The sequence below is a fragment of the Aedes albopictus genome, chromosome 3 (assembly GCF_035046485.1).
Source record: "Aedes albopictus strain Foshan chromosome 3, AalbF5, whole genome shotgun sequence".
Classification (NCBI taxonomy): domain Eukaryota; kingdom Metazoa; phylum Arthropoda; class Insecta; order Diptera; family Culicidae; genus Aedes; species Aedes albopictus.
In genome coordinates this window covers 301,486,261-301,511,405 of record NC_085138.1, presented here as the reverse complement: position 1 = coordinate 301,511,405, position 25,145 = coordinate 301,486,261, and the positions used below count along the sequence as shown (strand labels likewise).

The following is a 25,145-nucleotide window of genomic DNA, read 5'->3' as shown; positions in this document are numbered from 1 at the left end:
CGTGATTTGTGTTCCAGAAGCCGTGATTCATATTCACGGCTCTGGGAACATAGTTCATAGTCTGCAACAGATCGACAGGCCCAGCAGAATAAAAATCACGGGATCAGGAACTGTGTTCTTGTAGCCGTGATTTCAATCACGGCACCGAGAACTTAGTTCACGGTCTGCGCAAAAGCAATGTACGCCGCCTGAACAAAAACCATGCAATTGTAAATTTGTTCCTCAACCCACCCTCCATGAAAAGTGCTAAAAATCGCTCGATTCCAGAGACATTTTATTAAAAGATCACTTTAATCTCTATTCTTTAAACAAATTGTATGGTGGGTCTATGTTCACAATCATGTTTTATTTATCACTATGAATCACTGTTGTCATTTTGGAAGACGGCAAATGATTATCGTAGTGGTAGAATCGATTCCGAGACTATGCTAATCCCTCGATCGCCTGAAGCGTTCCGTTCCAGCTTCATCTGGTAGAAAATTTGCGAAACCGCCAGCCAAGCATCACAAGATATGCACCATCGGTCTCCGGGAGTCGGAATAGCAAATGAGGAGGCTGCTCCTCCTGAGTCCTGGCTGGATTTTCACGAGGAAAACGAGGTCGCTGATCACTGGCACATTCCCACGTACAGGAAATAGAATTTTCAGCATTTTCACTGCATTAACCAGGTCAATGCTTGCGGTTGTTTGAAGGTGATTTCAGCACAGATGACAATCGTCTCTTCTGCAATCTGATGAGTCTGCCAGAACATTTCGACGTGCATAGGAGCTAGTATTTCCTGTTTGAGAAGGTTGCACACCTAGAATACAATAATTACTAGTTATTTTCGTAAAAAACTTTTTGAAATTGTTATATATTTCAAATAAAAATACAAAAATACGCTTACCACGTCTTGTTTGATGATGATCCGTTTATTTATTTTTTTATTTTTCTTCATCGATGCGTTACAGAAAGTGACAGCTCCAAATAGTCGTGGAATTTGTTCCCGTTATCGAGCACAAAATCACGCGCACGGAATTTCATTATCACGAAAACAAGAACTCTGTTCTATCATTCCGAAATGTAACGAGTTTGTTGATGACAGGAAACAGATATGATCTTTTGATCCTAGATTCGAGAACATGTTCGCAGAAAGGAGTTGCAATAAATCACGAAAATATGATTTATATCACGAAACCAAGTTGACGGACTGTTCCAGTTGCCATGATTTTTTGTTCACAAAAATCAGAACGGATTTTTGAGCGTGTAGCTTAATCTAGGTAGTTTTTTTTTTCTTTTTTTTTCCGAACATGCAAAAACTTATATCTACATTAACCTCCACCATAGAATAGGTAAAATTTCCCTCCACCACCGAATAGGTACATTTCCCTCCAGCACAGGATAGGTAAACAAAGTTCATGTATCACAGGTACATTATGAGACGCACGCCATACGAGAGTGCTTGGGGGGTAATAATTTGAAAAGCCACGAACTTCCATTGCCTTGATCCTTATTCAACAGCGTGTTAGGTACCTGTTTGTATATCTCTAGACTCTCGGCAACGTCCAATTTCCAAGGTGAAGTTACATTTCGCAAAATTTGAATATCCTCTGTAGTTACAGGGTGGCCCTCCTCAAAGACATGTTCAGCAACTTTCGACCTGAAATCGTATTCCAAACCTCTATTCACTGTCCTCTGCGCCTTTCCCACCTCCGCCATATGTTCCCTGAATCTAACCTCCAAAGACCGTTTTGTTTGACCAACGTAGACCTTATCACAATAATGGGAGCAACTGATTTTGTAAACGCCAGCCTTGTTTAGGGTGTTGACCGGATCCTTTGTAGAGCCTAATGAAGTCTTCAACTGATTGCTTCTGCTAGAAAATACTAAATCGATCCCGAAATTTCTGAACCTAGAACGTAAATTATTAGTGATGTGTTGATCGAAGGGGACTGATACTCGCTTCAAAGATTCTGAAATAGGGGTAAGAGTTGTTAGGGATCCTCGATATCGCAACCTCTCCTTTTTGTCAATGATGGCCTGAATTGTCCTCTCCTTATATCCGTTGATTTTCGCTGTTTCGAATATGTGAGTGAGTTCCTTATTCTTCCCGTCATCGCTTAGAGGTAGAGTCTGCATTCGGTGAACCATGTGGTGAAAAGCTGCCATCTTATGTTGGAAGGAGTGATTCGACGAATAGGGGATGACACGCATGGTATTGGTAGGTTTCCTGTAAATCTCGAATTCGAACGACGAACTGTCTTCCCTCTTAACTAATAGATCCAAAATGGAAGCTTTCCCTCCTTTTCTTCCTCGTGAGTGAACCTGATATCCTTATGTACATTGTTGATGACCTCTAGAACCTTAGATAAAGCTTCCCGTTTGATCACACTGAAAATATCGTCGACGTACCTCCACCATTTCTCCGGAAGTAAACCTTGCTCCTTAAGCTTGGTTTCTAAATTTGCCATGAAAAGCTCGCATAAAAATGGGGATAGGGGATTTCCCATGGGGGCACCTTTGGTCTGCTTGTAGAACTGTCCACGTAGTAATTCTCAGGAAGTAATTCTCATCCATGCACAGTCTGGCCAAACGTAAATAAGTCCTAACTTTTCCTTTCCAAGCTGCGTCAGACTTTTGGGGTAGTAACCAATCCTCGAGAAGATTAAGAGCATCCTTTACAGGGACACTTGGGAATAGTGCTGCGACGTCGAAAGAAACCATAATCTCGTCCTCCTTGATGGTTCCTGATTCCAACAACTTTTGGGTGAATTCCTGAGTGTTTTTGACCGAACTGGTGGGGAAGGGTTTTGGCATACTTTGGAACTCTTGAACTAACCATTTAGCCAATTTGTGGGTGGGGGATCCTTCAGCTGAAATAATCTCTCGCATCTCTTGACCGGGTTTGTGAATTTTAGGAAGACCTTTGATCCGCGGAAGAATGGGATTTGCTTCCTTCAAACGAGCCTCTCCGATGATGGGTTTACAGTCTTTCAGGGTCTTGTCTGTCAGCCTTATTAGTCCGGGTAGTGGATCTACTCGTAGATGTCTGTATGGTCCTTCGTTTATCTTCTTCTCCATCTGTTCGTCGTAGTCCTTCTTGTCCAAAATAACAACCGCGTTACCTTTGTCTGCCTTCATGTAGTATACTGGTTTCTTTTTAAGTTCCGTTACAATCCTTGTCTCGTCTGAATTTACCTTACTGCGCTGTCCTGTTTTGATGGCGTCTGCTACGATGTTCCTGGCTGTATTTTGGTCTTTGATGTTAACGTTCTGTGAGATCGCTGTTTCCATGTCCTCTCTCTCTCTCTCTTCTTGGCGTAACGTCCTCATTGGGATAAAGCCTGCTTCTCAGCTTAGTGTTCTTATGAGCACTTCCACAGTTATTAACTGAGAGCTTCCTCTGCCAATGACCATTTTGCTTGCGTATATCGTGTGGCAGGCACGAAGATACTCTATGCCCAAGGAAGTCAAGGAAATTTCCTTTACGAAAAGATCCTGGACCGACCGGGAATCGAACCCGTCACCCTCAGCATGGTCATGCTGAATACCCGTGCGTTTACCGCCTCGGCTATATGGGCCCTGTTTCCATGTCCACGATGATCTGTTCCACGTCTGGCTTCGAAGTAACCGCATATCCTAACCCCTTATTGAGGTGTGTCAATTGTTCCTCTGTGAACTGTTGCGTCGAACGGTTTACTACGAATCCTTCAATGGGTTGAACCATCGGAATTGGAGTGTGGGTGTCCTTTGCCGCTCTGGTCTCGTTTCGTAGATTCGTCAGCTTCTTTTTGTGTAGTCGTCTCTTCCTGTCTGCTTCACATTCCTCTGCTCGCTTTACCTTGGTGAGGAACAATGGGAAACCTTCCGGATATTCGTTGGCCAACTTTAAATGCAGGGAATAGCACTTAAGTGTCAGCTTGTCCAACTTGGCGTAGTGGCGTTTGATGGTGTCTGCGATGTACTCTGCTTTGGCCTTCCTGGTGACGCTGGGTGGGATGTGCTTCTTGACCTTAATCCTATGACTAATCTTTGATGTTAACGTTCTGTGAGATCGCTGTTTCCATGTCCACGATGATCTGTTCCACGTCTGGCTTCGAAGTCATGATAGACTTGGCTTTTAGAAATGACGATAGGATATCAGCGATAGATCTAAAGGATGAAAAAATATCGGACCATGAGACGATTGGATTGAGTTTCAGTACAAGAGATTATCAACGGCAGTCTACTATGATAAATGTTAGGAGTTGGAGACGGTACTCGAAAGAAAAACTCTGTCGCAAACTACAGGATAAAATGCAGAACTTTGATATGCTTGAAACTACCGATGAATGCGCAGATCTACTGAGCAATTCTTTGGAAACCGCTGTGAACGAGATGGTGATAGACAAGCAGATAGAAATTTACAACGATTGCGCCTGGTACAACGAAAAACTGCATAGAATGAAGGAAGCTAGGGACAGAGCTTATGCTGCATTTCGGAGGACAGGAGAATCTGTTGCTTGGAAATCGTATCAGCGGCTAAGAAACAAGTATGTTGCAGAAATGCGTAAATCAAAATCCGATTTCATCAGGAGGGATATTCAGGAATGCCAAGGTGACCCTACAAAGGTATGGAAGGTGCTCAAAAAAGTGTTACAACCAGTCAAAAGTCGTGATCCTGGAGTTGACTTCGGAGAAAGCTACGGAGAAATGGACGTAACAGACAAAGCAAACAAATTGAATGATTTTTTCGTACAAAGTGTAAGAACCATTCATAATAGTATTCCGGAAGTGCCGATGGTTGGAGAATGTACCGCGCATCCCCAACGTGATGGACAATCGTGGAGTGTGTTTCATATGGTAACAATTTCTGAATTAGAAAAAGTTGTAAAAGGGTTAAAAGTTTGTGGGGGTATAGACAATGTGAATACTAGAGTTTTATGGGATGCTTTTGAAACAATTAAGATCGATTTTTTAAGTGTGATTAATAAATCATTATCGCGAGGTGAATTTCCATCTAGGTGGAAAAAGTCCTTAGTAGTTCCATTACCCAAAGTAGCCCAATCAAGAGATCCTGCGGATCGAAGGCCCATTAATATGCTGCCGCTGTACGAGAAAGTCTTGGAGTTGATTGTTAAAGAACAACTGTGTGAATTTCTCCAAAATAACAGCATCCTAATTGATGAACAATCCGGCTTTAGAAAAAACCATTCATGTGAATCAGCACTGAATTTGTTACTGTTGAAGTGGAAACAAGCAATCGAGGTGAAAAATGTGATTATAGCAGTGTTTATAGATTTGAAGCGTGCGTTTGAAACGATAGACAGAAAAAAGTTAGTTGGGGCGTTATTCAAAATTGGTGTTAGGGGTTCTGTCTTACTGTGGTTTAAAAGCTATTTGACAGGCAGACAACAAGTGACTTTATATGAAGGTAAAAAATCTGGTGCTATTGATGTTGAGCTAGGAGTCCCTCAAGGAAGCGTATTGGGACCTCTTTTATTCATCATTTACATAAACGATATCAAGGAGATCATGACAGATGGAAAAGTCAACATGTTTGTTGATGACACAGTAATATTCATTGTCGCCGAGGATTTTGCTGGAGCTTATAGAAAACTTCAAACAGAATTGAACAAAGTTAGTGATTGGTTGAAATTGAAAAAGCTTATGCTGAACGTTAAGAAAACGAAATATATGGTTATTACTAATAAAAGCATGGAAGGAAACATTCAACCGTTACGATTAGAAGAGCAAGAAATTGAAAGAGTGGAAAGCTTGAAGTACTTAGGAGTAATAGTGGACGACAAACTTTCATTCAATGATCACGTGGACTACACAATTGGGAAAGCTGCCCGGAAATTGGGTGTTATTTACAGAATCAATCAATTGTTAGATGTCGAAACAAAAATAATGCTGTACAAATCGATTGTTGCGTCACATTTTGAATATTGTCCAACGGTTCTTTTCCTTGCTAACAGAAGACAAAAACGCAGAATGCAAAGAATACAGAATAAAGCTATGCGGCTCATTAGGATGTACTCGAACAACCCCATCAGCGACTATGCGTGATTGGCTGCATTGGATGACTGTTGAAGAAAGACTCACTGTTAGAACCTTGGAGTTTATATTTAAATTAAAAAATGGACTGCTACCAAGATATTTGACGGAGATTATTCAGTACGGAACGGATGTTCATAATCACAACACAAGGACAGCGATGGATCTGCGACTTCAAAATTTTAGAAAAGCTGGAACTCAAAATAGTCTTTTTTACAAAGGATTTCAATTGTTTAACAGACTACCGGATGAAGTCAAACAGGCAAACAATCTTCATTCATTCAAGAGATTATGCGTAAGATGTGTTAAAGATAGGTTGATATGAATTATGATGGACATACGCGGGAGCCAGTGAAGAAAACAAAAATCTGAGAATCAGGAAGCACAACAAATATCATAATGATAACTCGTCCAATAAGCCTCCCATCTACTAATGATGCGTATGGGGTGGTGGTGGGACCAAAGTGGCCCAATGGGACCATCATAAAAAAAAAAAAAAAAAAAAAAAAAAAAAAAAAAATTCGTCCACAACATCAAACTTTTCACAACCTAGCGCTGGACCGACGTTGACCACTAGCAATCATGTACTTGGTCTTTGTGGTGTTAATCGTTAGTCCAATCCTCGCAGTCTCCCTTTTAAAAGGTATGAATGCCTCTTCCACGGCCCGACGGTCGATCCCAATGATGTCAATATCATCCGCCCAGGAGCATATGCGATCTCGTGACAATTATCCCGCTCCTTTGCATACCAGTTCTCCTTATCGCTACGAAAAAGCTTCCAACCGTTTCAAATACGAAAACACGTGGGAAGCCAAGCAACTATGGGAGGAGTAGAAGGAAGGGGTAAACAGTCCTAGCCACAAGAAAAGCGACCAAGTGCTATTCAGACTATCAACTACATCACGTCATCACAACACCTATGTATTCGTTGCCTTTAAGGAGGCATACGACCACAAAGAGCTATGGAGAATCACGAACGAAAGCTCCTTTTTTCTGAAGCTGACCAGACAGATCGAAGCAACGATGGACGGTGTGCATAACAGCATAGGGGTTTCTGGTGAACTATTCAGTTCATTCGGATCTCGCCGGTGATTGTGACAAGGCAACGGACTCTTATGCCTATTCTACAACAACGCTCTGGAAGCTGTAATGCAACAAACCGAGCTCAACTGCCAGGGTACGATTCACACAAAATCCTTATGGGGTCAAAGTCTGTTGAATAGAACAATCTTGACTGTGTCCTTTCTTGTATATTGGGCATATGAGGTCATCCAACCAGCTGATAAACTCTGAATAATTTGGATTACGCTTATAAAATTGATATTTTTTATCCCATGACAAATGACTGACCTTTTCACTGTCTGAACAAGGATTCAAACACAGAAAAGCAGTGTTGTACCAGAAAATGAAGCCTGTAATGCATGCCTGATCGATGTGCAACATGCACATTAAAAACCGCTCACCTGTCCGAAACACGTTTAACTCGTAACTCGTCACCTAGTCGGACTACATAACGGCCAATCAATCCTTGTCCAATCCCAGCCAAACAAATCCAACAGCCGGCTCCGAACAAGCATCTCCGACACTCCGACACGCCGTCCGTGATCAATTCATGTCACGCTCGACATTCTGGTGCTGGTGGCTTGTAGCCTGGATGGACTAACACCTCACCTCACCGCCCGTACGTCCGTGACCAACCGGCACTACTAAATCGAACGATTATAAACTAAACATTTGCATTCATAAATATCTGACATGAGCACAGACGAATCGTAATAATTCTTCGCCGTAAATCCGAACATGATAATAAATACATAAATGTCCGCTCGTTCAATGCTCTCGGTCGTCGGTCGCCGGTTCCCTCCGGACCGCAAGCTGCTGCTGCCGGCCGCAGCATCAACAAGAGCGGCAAGCTTACATCTCGACTATCGCTCTCCGAAATGCGTCCGATCCGGTCGAGTGTATAGCAGATAGGTACAAAATGCAAACCATTTGCCCTATCACTCACCGACGACAACGAGACCGTGCGGCGATGGCATATTCTCTCTCACTAGTCGTCCTCGTGACCACCCCTTTAACATGGGACTCACCGCTCATCCACACCACCCCCTATTGCCCACCAAAATCAAGACCAACAATTGAAAAGGCCACATCAACATTTTGTTAACAAACATGTTCTATCGACTTGAGGCCTTTTGAACTCCACCCACACACCTCACCATCACTTACAGAAAGCGCAAACATCAAGCTTTCTGTTAATGGTGGTGAGATGCGTGGGTGGATCCCAGAAAGCCCTAAGTCGACAGAAACGTGTTTGTTTACGCAATGTTGATGTGGCCTTTTCAATTGTTGGTCTTGAAATGACGATAATGTTTTCATCACTCGCTCCCACCAAACAGCGTTCCACTTCCAATGGTTCACCAACTAAACGATAGAGGATCCCATCGTCTCCTGCTGGCGAGCGAATGGGTTTCGGTCGGTGTCATCGATTTGTCGTTGTACCAAGTCACGACCGACAAGCAACCGAGCGACGGCGACTGCGACGGCTTGGGACGACACCGGGATGCTTTTTACATGCGCGCCATAAATCAAATTATTTTATTCGTCATCATTATTATTATCATCATCATCCAGATCGGAAGAAGTGCAGTATGGTAACCGCGGTGGTGGTCGATCGATTTATGCGGTCGTGTGCGTGCAATTGACGGATGACAACTAATGGCTAATCGTTAGTCAGGGAGAGGGGAGTAGGGCACGTAACTCACTCGAGCGTGTTTGACTTGTTCCGGTGATCTAGATTGATACAAGGGAGGGCTGTGGTTGTAGGGCATAGAGCAGAGGATTAAAGTTGTTTGTATCATTAACTTGTAGATTAACGTAAGAGTACTTCATATTCTATTTGCACTACTGCGCTACTAACTACATTGCATTCCTGAGCACCGTGGAGAGGGCCGAGTTGAAAGATCTCCATCCTGGGCGATTGCCAACCATCGCCTTGACCAGTGGCCAGGCCAAATTTCTGTTCACTTTTTTATTTCGTTGTTGAGGCTGCGCCGCCATGAGTCTCTGGGCCTGCCTCTGCTGCGATGTCCTGCTGGGTTCCAATCTAACGCTTGCTTGCAGATTTCATTTGCGCCCCTGCGTAGAGTGTGGTCAACCCACCTGCACTTTCGCTCCCGAATTTCTGTCGCTATATGCATCTGATGACATCGACGATAGAGCTCCACGTTCATTCATTTCATTTATTTAGTTAATATCAAATTCATGATAATACTGAATCAACAATTTGCCGCCATAATACTCGATTTGCAGCTGCAGCTCTCCAACGTCGGTCACGCCCACCACTCGCCAGATCACGCTCCACCTGGTCCGCCCATCGTGCTCTCTGCGCTCCACGCCTTCTTGTACCAACCGGATGGTTAGCAAACACCAACTTTGCAGGGTTGTTGTCCGACATTCTTGCAACATGCCCTGCCCACCGTATCCTTCCGGCTTTGGCTACCTTCTGGATGCTGGGTTCGCCATAAAGTGCAGCGAGCTCGTGGTTCATCCTTCTCCGCCACACACCGTTCTCCTGCACGCCGCCGAAGATCGTCCTTAGCACCCGTCGCTCGAAAACTCCGAGTGCTTGCATGTCCTCCTCGAGCATCGTCCACGTCTCGTGCCCGTATAGAACCACCGGTCTTATTAACGTCTTGTACATGGTACATTTGGTGCGGGGGTGAATCTTTTTTGACCGCAGTTTCTTCTGGAGCCCATAATAGGCACGACTTCCACTGATGATGCGCTTTCGTATTTCACGGCTCACGTTATTGTCAGCCGTTAGCAAGGAACCGAGGTAGACGAATTCTTCTACCACCTCGAAAGTATCCCCGTCTATCGTAACATTGCTGCCAAGGCTTGTCCTGTCTCGCTCAGTCCCACCTACCAGCATGTACTTTGTCTTAGCCGCATTCACCACCAGTCCGACCTTTGCTGCTTCACGTTTCAGGCGGGTGTACTGTTCTGCCACCGTTCCAAATGTCCTAGCAATAATATCCATGTCATCCGCAAAACATACAAATTGGCTGGATTTCGTGAAGATCGTACCCCGGCTGTTGAGCCCGGCTCGTCGCATAACACCTTCCAGGGCGATGTTGAATAGTAGGCAGGAAAGTCCATCACCTTGTCGTAGTCCCCGTCGAGATTCAAATGAACTGGATAGTTCACCCGAAATCCTTACGCTGTTCTGCACACCGTCCATCGTTGCTCTTATCAGTCTAGTCAGCTTCCCGGGAAAGCTGTTCTCGTCCATTATTTTCCATAGCTCTGTGCGGTCGATACTGTCGTATGCCGCTTTGAAGTCGATTAACAGGTGATGCGTTGGGACCTGGTATTCACGGCATTTCTGGAGGATTTGCCGTACGGTGAAGATCTGGTCCGTCGTCGATCGGCCGTCGATGAAACCGGCTTGGTAACTTCCCACGAACTCATTTACTTTAGGTGAAAGACGACGGAAGATGATCTGGGATAGCACTTTGTAGGCGGCATTCAAAATGGTGATCGCTCGAAAGTTCTCACACATTAACTTGTCGCCTTTCTTGTGGATGGGACAGATTATCCCTTCCTTCCACTCCTCCGGTAGCTGTTCGGTTTCCCAGATCTTGACAACTAACTGGTGCAGACAGGTGGCCAACTTTTCCGGGCCCATCTTGATGAGTTCCGCTGCGATACCGTCCTTACCAGCCGCTTTGTTGTTTTTGAGCTGGTGGATGGCATCCTTAACTTCCCTCAGCGTGGGAGTTGGTTCGTTCCCGTCCTCTGCTGCACCAACATAGTCATTTCCTCCGCTGCCTTGGTCCTCCGTGCCTACATTCTCTTCGCCATTCAGGTGCTCGTCGAAGTGCTGCTTCCACCTTTCGATCACCTCACGTTTGTCCGTCAGGAGGCTCCCGTCCTTATCCCTGCAGATTTCGGCTTGCGGCACGTAGCCTTTGCGGGATGCGTTGAGCTTCTGGTAGAACTTGCGTGTTTCCTGTGAACGGCACAGCAGTTCCATTTCCTCGCACTCCGCTTCTTCCAGGCGGCTACGACTCCCTCTAGGAATTTCTCCGGGAATTCTTCAATGATTCCCATCAGCAATTTCTCCGGTGATTCCCAAGGTGATTCCTTCAGTTATTTCTCCAGGACTTTTTCCGGGATTATTTCCAGGAATTCTTTTGGATATTTCTCCATGATTTCTCCCGGGGATTCCTCCAGAGATTCGTCCAGGAATTTCCGTCGGGGAATCCACCAGGAAGGAGGATTCCCTGAAGAGTTTTCCAGAGGAATTGCTGAAGAGATTACCGGAGGAATTCCTAGAGAAATTTCCTGAGGAATTCCTGGACAAAATCCTAGAGGCATTCTCTGTGGAATACTTTGAGAAAATCCCAGAGGATTTCCTGAGAAAATCCCGAAGATTTCATTTAAAAATTCCCGGAGGTATTTCAGAAGAGTCCCCGGAGGAATTCCTGGAGGGTTTTCGGGAAGATTTGCAGAAGAAGTTCCCAAAAGAATTCCTGGAGGGTTTTTTGGAGAAATTGCCGGAGGAATTACAGGATGATTTCCCGAAGGTATTCGTAAAGGAAATCCTAGAGGAATTCTGGGAGAAATTCTCAGAGGGATTTGTGAGAAAATAAAATCACGGAAGACTTCCGGAAGAGATTCCTGGAGAAATTCCCAGAGAATTTTCTTGAAAATAAAAAACAGAAAGTTTTCCTTAGAAAATTCCCGGATACACATATTCCTGGAAAAATTCCTAGAGAAATCCTTGGAAAAATTTCTAAATAACATCCATAAGTTCCTGAAAAAATTCCCGGAGGAGTTCGTGGAGGAATTCCCGGAGGCACTCATGGACGAATTCTTGGGGAAATTCTCAGTGGAATTTCCAGAGAAAATCTTGAAAAAAAAAAAATCCGGGGGAATTCCTGGAAAAAATCTCCGGAGAATTCCTGCAGAAATTGCCGAGTCCTGATAGGAGTCCTAGAGGAAATCCTGGGGAAAATTCCGGAGGAATCCCCGGAGGAATTCCTGGAGGATTTCCTAGAGGATTTCCCGGACGAACTTCTGGAGGATGTCCTAGAGGGATTCCCGAAAGATTTCCAGAAGAAATTGCTGGAGGAAGTTCTTGGGGAATTCCCAGTGGAATTCTTGGATAAATTCCTGGAGGAATTCCCAGAGAAATTCCTGGAAAAATTCCCGGATGAGTTCCTGTAGAAATTCCCGGAGACATTCCCGGAAGAAAAAACGGAGAAAAAGAAGCAGTATTGTAGGGTGACAAAACTTGTCTGCAGGGGGTCAAAGACGGTGTTAGAGTATTGCCTCTTGTACCACCGTACTCGACCGTCTACTATCCTGCCAAATGGTTCTTAGCTTGCTGAGCAACTATGCTGGAAATGGAATATTTCTTGTTCATTAGGGTGTTCATACAAGTATTTTCTTAATATTAGACGGAACCTATCGAATAATATCAGAACCGAGGACGCCAGATACGTTTTACTTCCTCTTATCTTTCGAAACAATTTGCTGGACGTTTTCCGATTTTTGAGATATTTTTTTTTTAATGTTTTGATTGCTAGTGTCCCCTAGCGTCACCATTCTCGGATAGTTCTCAACACGCCGAACAGTTTTCCAGAATACGCCATGTTTTAAACATATAACAGTAACGAGACACACGTGTTTAAATATAAAACACGGTGCCACTTAACGAATAAATCACAAATCGAAGACTCAACTATCAGACAGTTTTTAGCTTGCTGAAGAACTTTGTTGAAGACGGCATCATTCTATCTTATCAGGATTCTGAGATATAGAAGTTTGAACATTTTTTACCCTGGCGCCACCTAGCGGATGATTCTCGAACCAAAGACGCCATTGCCAGATAGTTCTTAGCCTGCTGATCAACTTTGCTGAAAACGGCATGCTTGTACCTCATCAGGGTATCGAGTAGGGTGGCCCACACTTATATGAAAAACAAAAATTTCGAAAAATGCCAAGTCTTACCTCCTCAATCAGTTGTTTTGGACTCCCAGAAGCTACGTTCAAAATTTGAGCAAAATCGGTTGAGCCTAAGGGGGCGCTCAAAACGCTTGAAGTTTGTATGGGAAAACTTGGCCAAATGTATGCAGAAATTTTAAGTTTTCGAATTTTGCCGCTACGTGACGCTGTAAGTGTTCAATAAATAAACCCTTTTGTATTATTGTAGGTGACTTTGTCGAAGACCGCGAAGTGATCCGATGGCTGTGAAAAAAGTTATATCCTAGGAAAAGTGAGGATAAACTTATTGTTATTTTTCCAATACATGTAAAGGAATAATATCAATAATGAGATCTCAATACACAGCCTCAATTTTCTCTAGGGTTTTCGTTTAAAAATTCAAACTTTATTTTTCAGAAACTTTTTTAGACATTATTTCTTGAAGTGTACCTCAGGTTCCTACCAGTGTTACTCCATTTGTTCAGATTTTTTTCATTTATTTGGGAATTTCTCTAGCAGATATTTTGAAAGCTCCTCCAAGGGCTACTCCAATATAAGGTATTCCTCCATGCATTGCTTTGGATTTATTCAGACCTTCCTTCTGGTGTTCTCTCAAATTTTGTTCTCCAAAGATTCTCTCAACAAATCCTGCAGAAATCACTCCAAAATCTATTCCTTGTAATTTTTCATGATTTTTTGTCAAGAATTTTCTATATATACTTGCAAAGGGTATTTCAGTTCTTCCAGGTATTATTTCAAAGATTCCTTCAATCTCAATTATTCTTTTTTTTATGTCTTCAGTGGTTCCCTAAGAAGTCCTCTATTTTTTTAAGTTTCTGCAGAATTTCCTTCACAAATTTCTCCAGGAAGTAGTTTAGGGATGTCTGTGTTCAAATCCCTTCAGAAATTATATAAGAAATTCCTTCTTTTTTGAAAGGTATCTCCAGGAGTTTTTTTTAGAGATTTCTTGAGACAACCATTCATGGATTTCATAAAAAAAACTTTCATAGATTACTTCAATAATTCTTTAGCAGTCTTGTGATTTTTTTTTCAAGGAGAAATATCTGAACAAATTGTGCAGGGTTTTCTCAAGCCTTCCCAAGAGATATTCCTGATGCAACCGATAGAATAATTTCGAATAAAAAAACGAACGATTTATTCAAACAATTCACGTAGAAACTTTGGGAAGCTCCTTCAGAGAAGTTAAGAAGAAATCGCTTGCTAAAATTTCTGAAAAAAAACCCTAAAATTCTAAAGAATTCTCTGAAACTAAAATATCTCCACAAAGGAAGTTCAGAAGGAATTTCTGAAGAAAACCCTGAGGAGAACGGATGAGTACACATCATCGAAACTTCACATTTGGGTGCATGTAGTTCTGGTAGTGAAGAAATCTTCAGTAAAACCCCTGCAGAAATCTTAGGAAGTACTTTTGAATCTCTGGAGTAATATCAGAAACAAAAATCCTCGGGAAACTCTTGAAGGAATCCAAGGAGGAATGACTTAAAACTTCCTGGAGAAACTTCTCGGTTAACCCTTGGCTGAATTCCTAGAAAAAGTAATTAATTTATAGGACAATTCCTAGAGAAATCCTTTAACAAAATTCTTGGAGGATTTTCTTACAGCATTCTTGCTAAAATCTTTCTTAAAAAATCCGTGGAGGAAATGCCGGATAAATTTCTAGGGGAATACATCGAGAAATATTTGGAGGAAACCTCGAAGGAAGCTCTATTTACACTTCTGCTGAAATCTCTAGAGAAATTTCTGCCTGAATCACTGAAGGTAATAACACCAAAATATCAGGAAGAATTTTAGGAATCTCTGCAGAAGTTTCTGGCACATTCGTGTGAGAAATTTCAATAGAATCTCCAAAACAATTCCTGAACTAATCTGTTGGAATTTCTGAAGGAACATCTAGAAAATTTTCTGAAGAAAACAATGAAAATTTAGTACAAAATTATTGAAATAATTTTTAATCGCTGTAGAAAACTTTGAAGGAATCCTTGGAGTGAATTCCGATGATTTTTTATGCGAATCCCCAGAATAATTTCTTCCTAGTGGAATTTCAGAAGAAATACATATAAATCTACCTAAAAAAAATACTGACGGAAGCAAAAACTCTCAAAGAATTTCTGAAAATATTTCTAAAAAATAGCTGGGGGCGTTTAGATGAAATCCATAGAAGTTTTCTATGGAACTGGAATCCTTGGACAAATTTTGAAGGAAATTTTCATACGAACGCCTGGAAGAATATCTGAAGTTGTCTATGGAAGAACTTCTGGAGGAGTCTGTGAAAGATTTTCTAAAGAAATTCTTGGAGAAATTTCTGAAGAAACCTTTGATTTTCTTGTATTTTCTGAAGGAAGGGCTTTCTAAAATCTGGCCTAATCTCTAGAAAAAATTAGAGAATTTTTTTTAAGGAATCCATGATTTTTGTAAAGAAATGAATGGAAGAATTCCCGAAGGGTTTTCATGGAAATCTCCGATGATATAATATCTTAATAATTCCCTGAAATATTTTCTAAAGAATCACTGGAGGAATTTCTGAAAGACGTCTCGAAATATTTCATTTATTTGTGGGAATTATCGCCAATTATCGCATACTGTCAGCTTCAGGCCACCTTGGTGAATGACACAAATTTCATAAATCGGAGTAAAACGTGCCTCTGGAGCTGACCTTCTGATACCAGGTCACCTTTTTGGGTATCTGTTCTTGGCAAACGGTCGTCTAGTTCCAGTTCCAGTCGACTGGAATTATGTTGGTCGGAAGAATTTTCCCCTCTCAGATTTGAAAATCAAACGATTTATTTTATTCTGCCCGACGTTTCGGCCAGGGATGTGGCCTTATTCAAGGGAAATACTATAATTTGACAAAAAGGGGGTTTGGTTGGTCACAATATCACTTATAACATTCTTAAACTATTCTTACTTACTTGATCTATCGTTTTTGTCCTAAATTGTCTGGTTTTGTAGTTGTCGGTTGGTCATGGTCTGGGCTTCTGAGGGTTAAATTAAATTAGTGGTCAACATACATAAACTTTTACGATTTTAGCCTTCTTTTGTAATGATTTTGTAGGAACTTTTTTCATTAACTTTACACGCACACTTTGCTCAAGTTGACGACATCGTCTAGTCCATCGTGAGTATTGGTCATAGTAGGGGGAAAGTAGGGAAAGGATCCAGGCTTTGCCTTCAGCTCTCCTGCAGCTCCACCTGATCATTCTTAAAAAAACTTTTTTCATTAACTTTACACAGTATCTACTACTTGATCCACCAACGACTGTTTCAAAATGGTGCAACCGAAAATTGGTTTTCGGGTTTCGGGAACAGTCGGTTGTTGGCCTAAGGTCCCCTATCCACGCGTGATAGGGCTGGCACCTAAGGTACAGCTTTCGGTAGAGAAGAAATTCATACTCAGTCGCTAGATGCCAGAACAGACACTGCTTGAGCCGCACCTTCTTGATGAACAGACCTCATCAATCTAGCTTAGGTCAGAAGGACAACAGAAGCACACAGCTCTCAGCTGGCGGTCTTTGCCATGGTTTGACCCGTGAAAGCATGAGGTAGGAATTTGTGAGGACCAAAGCCATGTTGGACGCTCTCCTTTATCGATTCACCATTCGCAACCGAGAATGGCAAAATGCTGACATTCAAAAGCTAAAGTAAGGAACTTAAAGCAATAAATTGGAAATAAGTTGAAAAAAAAAACGGAATGCAGGAAGTACGAAGCTGAAAAACTGAAAACAAATAAGCATCTAGCCTAAAGTTAAAAATATTTCATAGAAAAAAAAAAATAAAAAGAACATGAAAAACATGAAAAGAACATGAAAAAGAAGTCCTAAATATATACCGTAGATGACAAGAAATAGAACATAGAACAAAAAGAATTAATGTATCGAAGATAGAAGATAAAATTTGAAGACAGTAAATAGAACACAGAGCATGGAGATAATTACCACAAACCCCGTTTCCAAATTATTCCCCATCCTGTCGGTCATCACCCCCATCTGATAGACCCAGCCAAAAAAACGCCTCCGCATTTTCCGGACGGAAATGGTTCGACGATGATAACGATAATGATGATTACGACGCCTTCGCTCCAGTAGTTGCATGCTTTTTCCCTTCGACGACGATGGCTGCAATCCCCTCTTGGGAAGGTAATAATAAATACCTACATATACAGTGCTCTGCTTATAGCCAGTAGTTTACTGCAACCCGGAATCGGAAGCATGCAACGGTAATGTTGGATATTTTTTCTGCTGTTGCTGTTGGGGGAAGAAGAGTTGGCATTTGTACAAACACGTCGAACTCCGAGCGGGGGTTAATATCTTTTTTCACACCCGTGTCATCGCCCATTATTGTCATTATTCCTGAGCGGGTTTTTCTGGTCGTCTTCATACTACGGGATAGTCAGAGGGAATAGTGCCATTTAGCAGATCGTTTCATTTGGTCTTTTTGCTGGTAGGTTGTTTCAAGTAGAAATGGGGTGAAAATGATGATGGAAGGATTCGGTTAAGGTGCAGATTTACCACAAGAAATTATATTTCTGAATCTATTAGAATCTCTTTATCTTGACTTCGAGTTTTTAAAATGGAAAAATTTATTTCAAAACGCGATATGAACTCCATGAAAATTATATAGCTAAATCATCATTGAACCATACTCTGGGCAAGGATGGGAACACTCACTTGCAAAGAGTTACACTCACTTGAAGTTTTCTCAGCTTAGAAGCGTGCAATCAAGAAACGATGTATGGACGACTTTTGCCTTGTGGTTTTGTCTAAAACTTTGCCGAATAGAGTAGGGGTCGCACACGTATACCGAAGTCGTGGGGGAGCTTTGAAGGCAACTCTCCACGAGGTGAAAGTAAATTACACTCACCTCGTGGAGAGTCACTTTCACAGCTCTGTCACGACGTTAGGATTCGTGTACGACCCCTACTCCATTCAGCAAAGTTTTAGACAAAACCACAAGGCAAAAGTAGCCCATACATCATTTCTTGATTGCATGCTTCTGAGCTGAGAAAATAGCAAGTGAGTGTAACTCTTTGCAAGTGAGTGTTCCCATCCCTGACTCTGGGCACTCATTGCCACGGAAATCAAAAGTCGCAAACGTCCGCGTCCTTTTAACTTTTCAAATAATTTCCACCGCCATTAAACTCGAGTTAAACCCCCAACAGACCTTCCATCAGTTTTCACACTCCTCCCTCCGGGGAGGCGCGCAATGCTCTTGAATGTCGCTGCCAGTATTTGACAAATGCTTCTCCGTCAGCATTTTTTTTTTCGTCCATTTTCAATTTCAATTCCTAGCTACGACTGCACACCAAACCGAAAGCCAAGCACAAACTTTATTAACGAACTTTTCATTTACTTTCCACTCTTGTTGCAGAGGAAAACCGCTTCAACGAGGTTCACGATTCGGACAGTCCTCCGACCCCTCCGGCGCCACAGTGCAGTGCTTTTCCAGGGAAAGGCCAAGTCAGCCAGCAGCAACACTCTCGCCTACCAAAAAGTAAATTTCGATGAATAATGAGTACGCAGCAGCAGGAGTAGCAGCATCGTTTCGACGAATAAGGGGGCCGGTTCGTTTTACGCCAAGAAGCCCGAAATAAATAAATTACTCTTCGGGTTTTGAACGGTCGGTCGGCAAAAATCATCCTCATTTGGGGCGGCTCGTTGTGGCACAACAGCACCCACCCCTCACAGTTGAGGCTAACGACGGGTAATATTAGCAGCAGCAGCGTCCATCAACGACGAAAGTCCTGAAGCGGGGTGGAAGGTGAGTAATTTTTCTCTCCCATTGATGACCTGTTACCTCCCGAAGGGTTGTGAAAAATTGAATTTCAATGTGGCGTAACCCGAACCCTTTGTTGCAGCAACAATGTAGTTATAAGTTAGGGTGTGACTTACTCTTCAAAGTTCCTATGGGGTAATTTAGGTTTTATCAAATCATTTCAAATCATTTCATTTGTATGTTCATAGTAAAAGCTAAACCCAAGCTTTATTATGGAACCGCTACCAATCCACAGTAGAGCTTCAAAGTTGTACCGTCGAGCACCAAGCACTTAGGAAACCAGTAAACAAAAGTGAATGAGTGGCACAGCGGACGATAGAATGTATCATCAATCTCTCATAGTCCTACATTTTAACATAGTTGACCTGACACCATTCTTCATTACACCAACAAAGCTAGCCATGGAAATGTTTGACACTTCTCAGGTCATTTTGACAGACCACACACATGCAATAAAAAGACGGATCAAATTTTCTACTTTATCGTTCTTGTTGCCGTCTTTTTCATGCTCATGTTACATCTGTCAAAACGATCTGAGAATTGTCAGTCATTTTGAGGTTAGGTTCGTTGGTGTTATAAAGAATTGTTGATTCAGAAGCAGAAGCAATGAATCTTACACATTTAAAATGTCTGTTAATCATAAGTAAACATCCACTTGAACAGACTAAAAGATTAGGGAAAAATGACACACCCTACTCTACTAACCATCAATCCAGTAGTGGTACGCATTCGTTGCCGTCACCGCATCGGTTGAACGGTTGGACGAAGGTCAATGATAATCAAGTGGAAAACGGCGTTGGTCCCTCAAAAAGTTTTTTCTTCTTTCCTACTATTACTTCCCTCACATTGAGCTTCCCCAGGAAGTTGTGTGGTGGCTGTTTGCACATTTTCTACTTGGATGGGAAAAGAAGCTGGTAACTGGTAAGAAGATTGATTTGAAAACTAATTGCTTAATTAATTATTGAGCAAGAGGTTCCTTCCTGTGTGGGTCGTGGTGACTATTTTGGTTCAAAAGGGTGATAATTGGAAATGTCGTGACAAATGCTGAGATGGAGTGCGAAGGTTGAAAAGGTCCAGTGGTAAGTGGACATGTTTCGGTAATGACTTGTTGATGGAGTTACAAAATTCGTTTTCCTTCTTCTTCTTTCTGGCGTTGGCTTACCCCGGACCAAACCCCGGATCCCTTCCCACGCTATCGAAACTAGAGCTGCCATCACGTCAACTATACATCAGGGGTCTTTCGCGTAGTGCGGTAGCAGGGTGGAGTTCAACTGCAGGAACCCCGTATGACCTTCGTAGACTACTTCTGAACCCCAAGATCATCCATTGGTTGTGGCTGCCCCAGCCACTAGATCTGAGTAGTAGTTCCAAGACTATATAAGTAATATCTGATGGCGTTCTAGCCAAAATCATCCCTACGCATCTTTTGGATAAGATTGTCCGGAGTCATGTCCCCATTACATGTGACAAGGATGTGGTAACGCACTATATGAAATCGCTGTCTCACGAACAAAATGAGTGCGGTAGTTTCTTCAAGACTTGTACACACCGTGCACTTGGTAGAACCCACATGACTTAAACGGTGTAGATACTGTCTAAAGCACCCAAAACCCAAAAGGAACTGAGTCAGGTGAAAATGTTACTTCCTCTTGGTACCTGTTGACCCAATTATCAACACTTCAGAATCAACTTGTGGGATGACCTACCTTTTGTAGAAATATCATTCGGCAAAACGTCACTTTCGGCCAAATGGTATTCGGTAAAATGACGTTCGGTCAAACGGCATTCGGTCAAATGACTCGGAACCCTCACCAAGGACGTTTTCTATTTTACATTTGTAGGCGGCGCCTTTGAGGTTTTTTTTACTATTGCTCGAGTATGTCGAGTACGAGAGTACTTCGGAGACTGTGTATATCCAAGTGCTTGGCATCACTTCTCATCTTCTTCAATATCTCCTATTTCTTGAATTCGTCCGTCTTAATGACGAGCGCCCTACGCTTGGCATCTGCCCTCTTACCTTTCCTTGGCTTGGTATCCTTGTGCTCCTGTTCCTCTTTCTCTTTTTTCCTGTCCACTAGGGACAGGCTGGTTACTGACTTAACTATTGCGCCATATTAAGTATCATTCCAAGAAAACCCATCTATGCATTATTACTTCACGAAATTTTGATGGAGCTGTCATGGAAGGGACATTCTTGCCAGCATTCCTATTCTATGTTTTGAAAGAATTCCCGTTTCGAGAAATTTCTTCAAGATTACCTTACTCTTCTAAAGTTTTTTCAAAAAATTCTTATGGAAATTATTCCAAGGGTTTCTCCAGAAATTTTCCCAAACGCATCTTCAAAAGATGCATTTTCCAGATACCTGGAGAAATTGTTTCTTATATATTTGGAAATAATTTCAGAATTATTTTCTCTGAGATTCTCTCAACAGTTCTTGCAGAAACTAGTCGAAAATATATATTTTTCCATTTTCAAGCAATTGTTTAGGAATACTTGCAAAAGGTTTTCCGGTTCTACCCGATATTATTCCTAAGGTTTCTTCGACATTATTTTAAATTTCTTCAGTTATTCTTTAGAAAAAATTCTATAGGATTTCTTTCAGAAATTTATTCAGGGATTTTGTGTACAAATCCCATCAGATATTGATTAAGACTTACTTTATTTTTTTTTTAATTTCTTCAGAGGTATCTCCAGGAGTTCTTCCATAGATCTTGTCAGAAAATCCTCCACGAAACCCTCAGAAAATTATTGAGGGAAGAAAAGAAGAGTTCCACCAGTACCTTTGTCTACAGATTTTCCCATGAGACCTTCAAAAATTACTCAAGCGTTATTTCTTAAAATTATTTGCGGAGGTCTTCCATTAGTCTATCATTATGTTTTTTTTTTCTGAAAATAAAGAAGATTTCTCGAGGCGTTTTTTTTTTGAATATTCTCTAAGATATTTCAAGACATTCATCCGGGAATTGCCAAGAGATAATTTCAGAAATTGCTTCTGGAATTTTTGTTCAGCAATTCCTCCAACAAAAATCTTTAAGGAGTTTCCAAAGTTATCTCCAAGAGTTTTTAAAGAATTATTTGACAGTAATTTTTCAGGAATTGCATGAGACGATCCTCCAAAAATTTCTTAGACAATTTCTGTAGGATTTTCTAAAAATTCCCTGATTCTGTACAAACTCTGCAGTGATCTATAAAGACATCCGTGGAGATATTTTTGATTCAACCGGAGGAGCAATTACAAAAAAACTTGTATGATTGTAAAACTTGTAATCACTGAAGGAACTTCACAAAGAATTCTGGGAGAACCGCTGGGAAGAATTTTTGAAGCAATCCATGTAGGATTTGTAAAATTTTTATTCAGATAGCTTCACGGAAAATGTTTTGAGGAAATCCCTTGCTTAATTTCCTGAAGAAATCCCTAAAATTTTGAAGAATCCCTGAAATCAAAAATATAGAATTACTTTAGAAATCTCAGGAAACAATTTTGAATGAATCTCTGGAGGAATATTCGAACAAATCTCAGGAGGAGCTTCTTAAGAACTTCCTGAAGAAACTTCTCGGGAATTTATAGGAAAATTCATAAGGGAATCCTTTAATTAAATTATTGGAGGATTTTCTAAAAATGTTCTTGAAGAAATCTGTAGACGGGTTTCTGCAAAAAAAATCTTAAATACCTCGAGAAATGCATCGATAAGCTTCTGTAAAGATCCCTAGGTAAAACTTGTGAGATAAACCTAAAGAAATTTCCAAAGAAATTTCTAGAAAAACGTTATAATGAATTACTTGAAGAACCCGTGGAGAGAAATTGTTTGGAGGAAATGCCGGATACATTTCTGGGATAATACATGGGGAAATATTTGAAGAAAAATCGGAAGAAATCTCTGTATGCACTCTTGCAGGAATCCCTGGAGGAGTGTCTGCCTGAGTAGTCACTGGAAGTAATAATGCCAGAATCTGTCGAGAAATTCCAGCAAAATTTTCTTGGTGAATCTTTAAAGAGTTTTTGGATACATTTGTGTAGGAAATTTTAGTAGAATCCCTAGAGCAGTTTTTGAAATCTCTGGTGCACTTTCTAAAAAAATACCTGAACGAATTCCTGAAGGATTCACTGGAAATATTCTGAAAGAATCACGGAAAGAATGTATTGAAGAATCTTTGAATCAATTTTTAAAGAAATCCCTGTGGAATGTTTTGAAGATATATCTTAGAAATTTCCAATGATTTTTGGACGAATCCCTTGAAAAATTTCTGAAGTAAGTCCCGGTGGAGTTTCGGAAGAAACCCATAGATTTATTTAAGAGTTCCTGGAGAAATTCACTACGGAATATTGTAAATTCTAAAAGAAATCATAGATTAATTTTGGAACAAGATAGTGATGATTTCCTTGGATTTAAAATCCTTCGACAAACTTAACCATAATCTTATGAGGATTTTTTGAAAGAATTTTTAGGTTTGTTTAAGTATTACTGGAAGCATTTGTGCAAACTGTAAATTTTCTGAAGGAGTCTGAGAAAAATTTTCGAAAGAAATCTTCGGAAAAAAAAATACTCTGGAGGAAACTTTGATTTCCTCAAACAATTGCTAAATAGTTTCTGAAAAAGTGATTTTCTAAAAGAGTTCCTGTTCTGATTTTTAAAAAATCTATAAATGATTTTTTGCAACTTTTCAAAGAAATCCGCGATATTTTCCGGAAGGAATTCCCGGAGCATTTTTTAAAGGAACCAATGGAGCAATACCAAAAGGAATCCAAGGAAGGTTTTATAAAAAAATTGCTGAAATATATTCTGGGGTAATCCCTAGAAAAAATGGAGAAAATTCCAAAGAAAACTAAGAGTATGTTAATGCAATCATTGGGAGAATTCCTGAAAAGTTTCATGGCAATTCATGGCAGAATTTCCTAAAAAAAATCCTTGGAAGATGTTCTGAAGGAATCGCTGGAGGGATTTCTGAAAAAATACCTGAAGGGTTTTTCGTCGGATTTCTGAGGATATCTATGAGTTACTAAAGAAATCCCTAGAGAAAATATGCGGGTGATTGAAAGGCCGTTGGAAAGTTCCAGGGATCATTTGCGAGACAACGCTCGAGCATGAGCATGAGCATGAGCATGATTGACCGCCCGCGGTTGCTCCTCTGTTATTGAATGGACAACTGCATTTACACAAAGAACCAACAGATGATGCTTGGGATTAGCTTTCTCTTCATTGTGTAAATGCTGGAATCCCAATACTTTTCAATAAGCAATACCAGCGCCGGCCGCGTCCGAATGCAGGTCAATTGAGGATAGGGAAGGAAGTGATGACGTGATTCTCGCTTAGGCCAATAACCGAGGAATTCTCTGCGTTACTACGAGAAATCACTAGGAGTTTGGACAGGGGAAATGGAGATGTGTTGAGGATTACGACGTGGTAAACGAATGTAATGTTTTGATTCGCGATTAATAATGCGCTCGCGAAGAAATACTCTTCTTAACCTTGGACGACGAACGCGATCTTTTGTGCCTCAAAACTCACCCTACATAAGTTATTCATTCGCAACTAAGGAGAACACAATGCTAAACACCGACGCATCTGTAGTTTACGTTTCCGCGCGAGACAATGCTGAACGCGATCAATTCACAAAATAACACGTGATGAATAAATCAGGAAGATCTTACCGCATGGTTCGCCGTCTATCTTTTACCGACCCTCTCTTTTTCCAGAAATTCATGCATGCAACCTTCATTTGAGTCAAAACATTTATTCATTTGGACAAAAATATTACAAATGTCGACACTGAAGATGACGAACCATTCAATTTTTTGTGTTCATGCAAAAAATGCAAGGAAATTATTTATTATCAACTAAATGTGCATTTGGAACTAGCGCCGACACATGACGTGACGAACTTTTCAATATTTGTTAGATAAATACACAAAAACCAGAGCAGAATTGTATAAATCCTTTAGCATTAATTATTATTATTATTATTATTATTATTATTATTATTATTATTATTATTATTATTATTATTATTATTATTATTATTATTATTATTATTATTATTATTATTATTATTATTATGATAAAATGGAAAGAGCTCACCAATAAACATCCTTCGAAGTGTCCAGTGCGTATGTGCTACAGCATCTTCCACTAACTGGCCTCTTCTCCGAAATCACACTGAACCGCTACAACTACACACGGGTACGACGATGTGGACATTCAAATTGACGACGACAACGACACAGCCGGTCCGAATAAAAAAAAGCGGCTTTTTCACTTTGCCTCAAAAATCACACTAAACCGCCGTACCGCCGTACGAAGATGAGCATAGCCAAATCTGCGACGACGACGACGCGGCAGGCCCA

At 41.1% G+C, this 25,145-nt stretch overlaps 1 protein-coding gene and 1 long non-coding RNA gene across 4 annotated transcripts in view; one reads left to right on the top strand and one right to left on the bottom strand.

The window, feature by feature from the left end:
* LOC109418606 (nyctalopin-like) overlaps positions 1–25,145 on the top strand; it is a 473,642-nt gene that overhangs the window by 175,206 nt on the left and 273,291 nt on the right. For all 3 annotated transcript variants that reach the window (XM_062842278.1, XM_062842277.1, XM_062842279.1), the window contains exon 3: positions 18,397–18,786. The gene's annotated coding sequence lies outside the window, so the exon portion shown is untranslated. The remainder of the gene's footprint in view (positions 1–18,396; positions 18,787–25,145) is intronic.
* On the bottom strand, positions 258–1,242 carry LOC134284056 (uncharacterized). Its single transcript, XR_009995596.1, has 2 exons — positions 887–1,242; positions 258–799 (listed from the first exon to the last, which is right to left on the bottom strand). It is a non-coding gene; the product is annotated as an uncharacterized LOC134284056 (long non-coding RNA).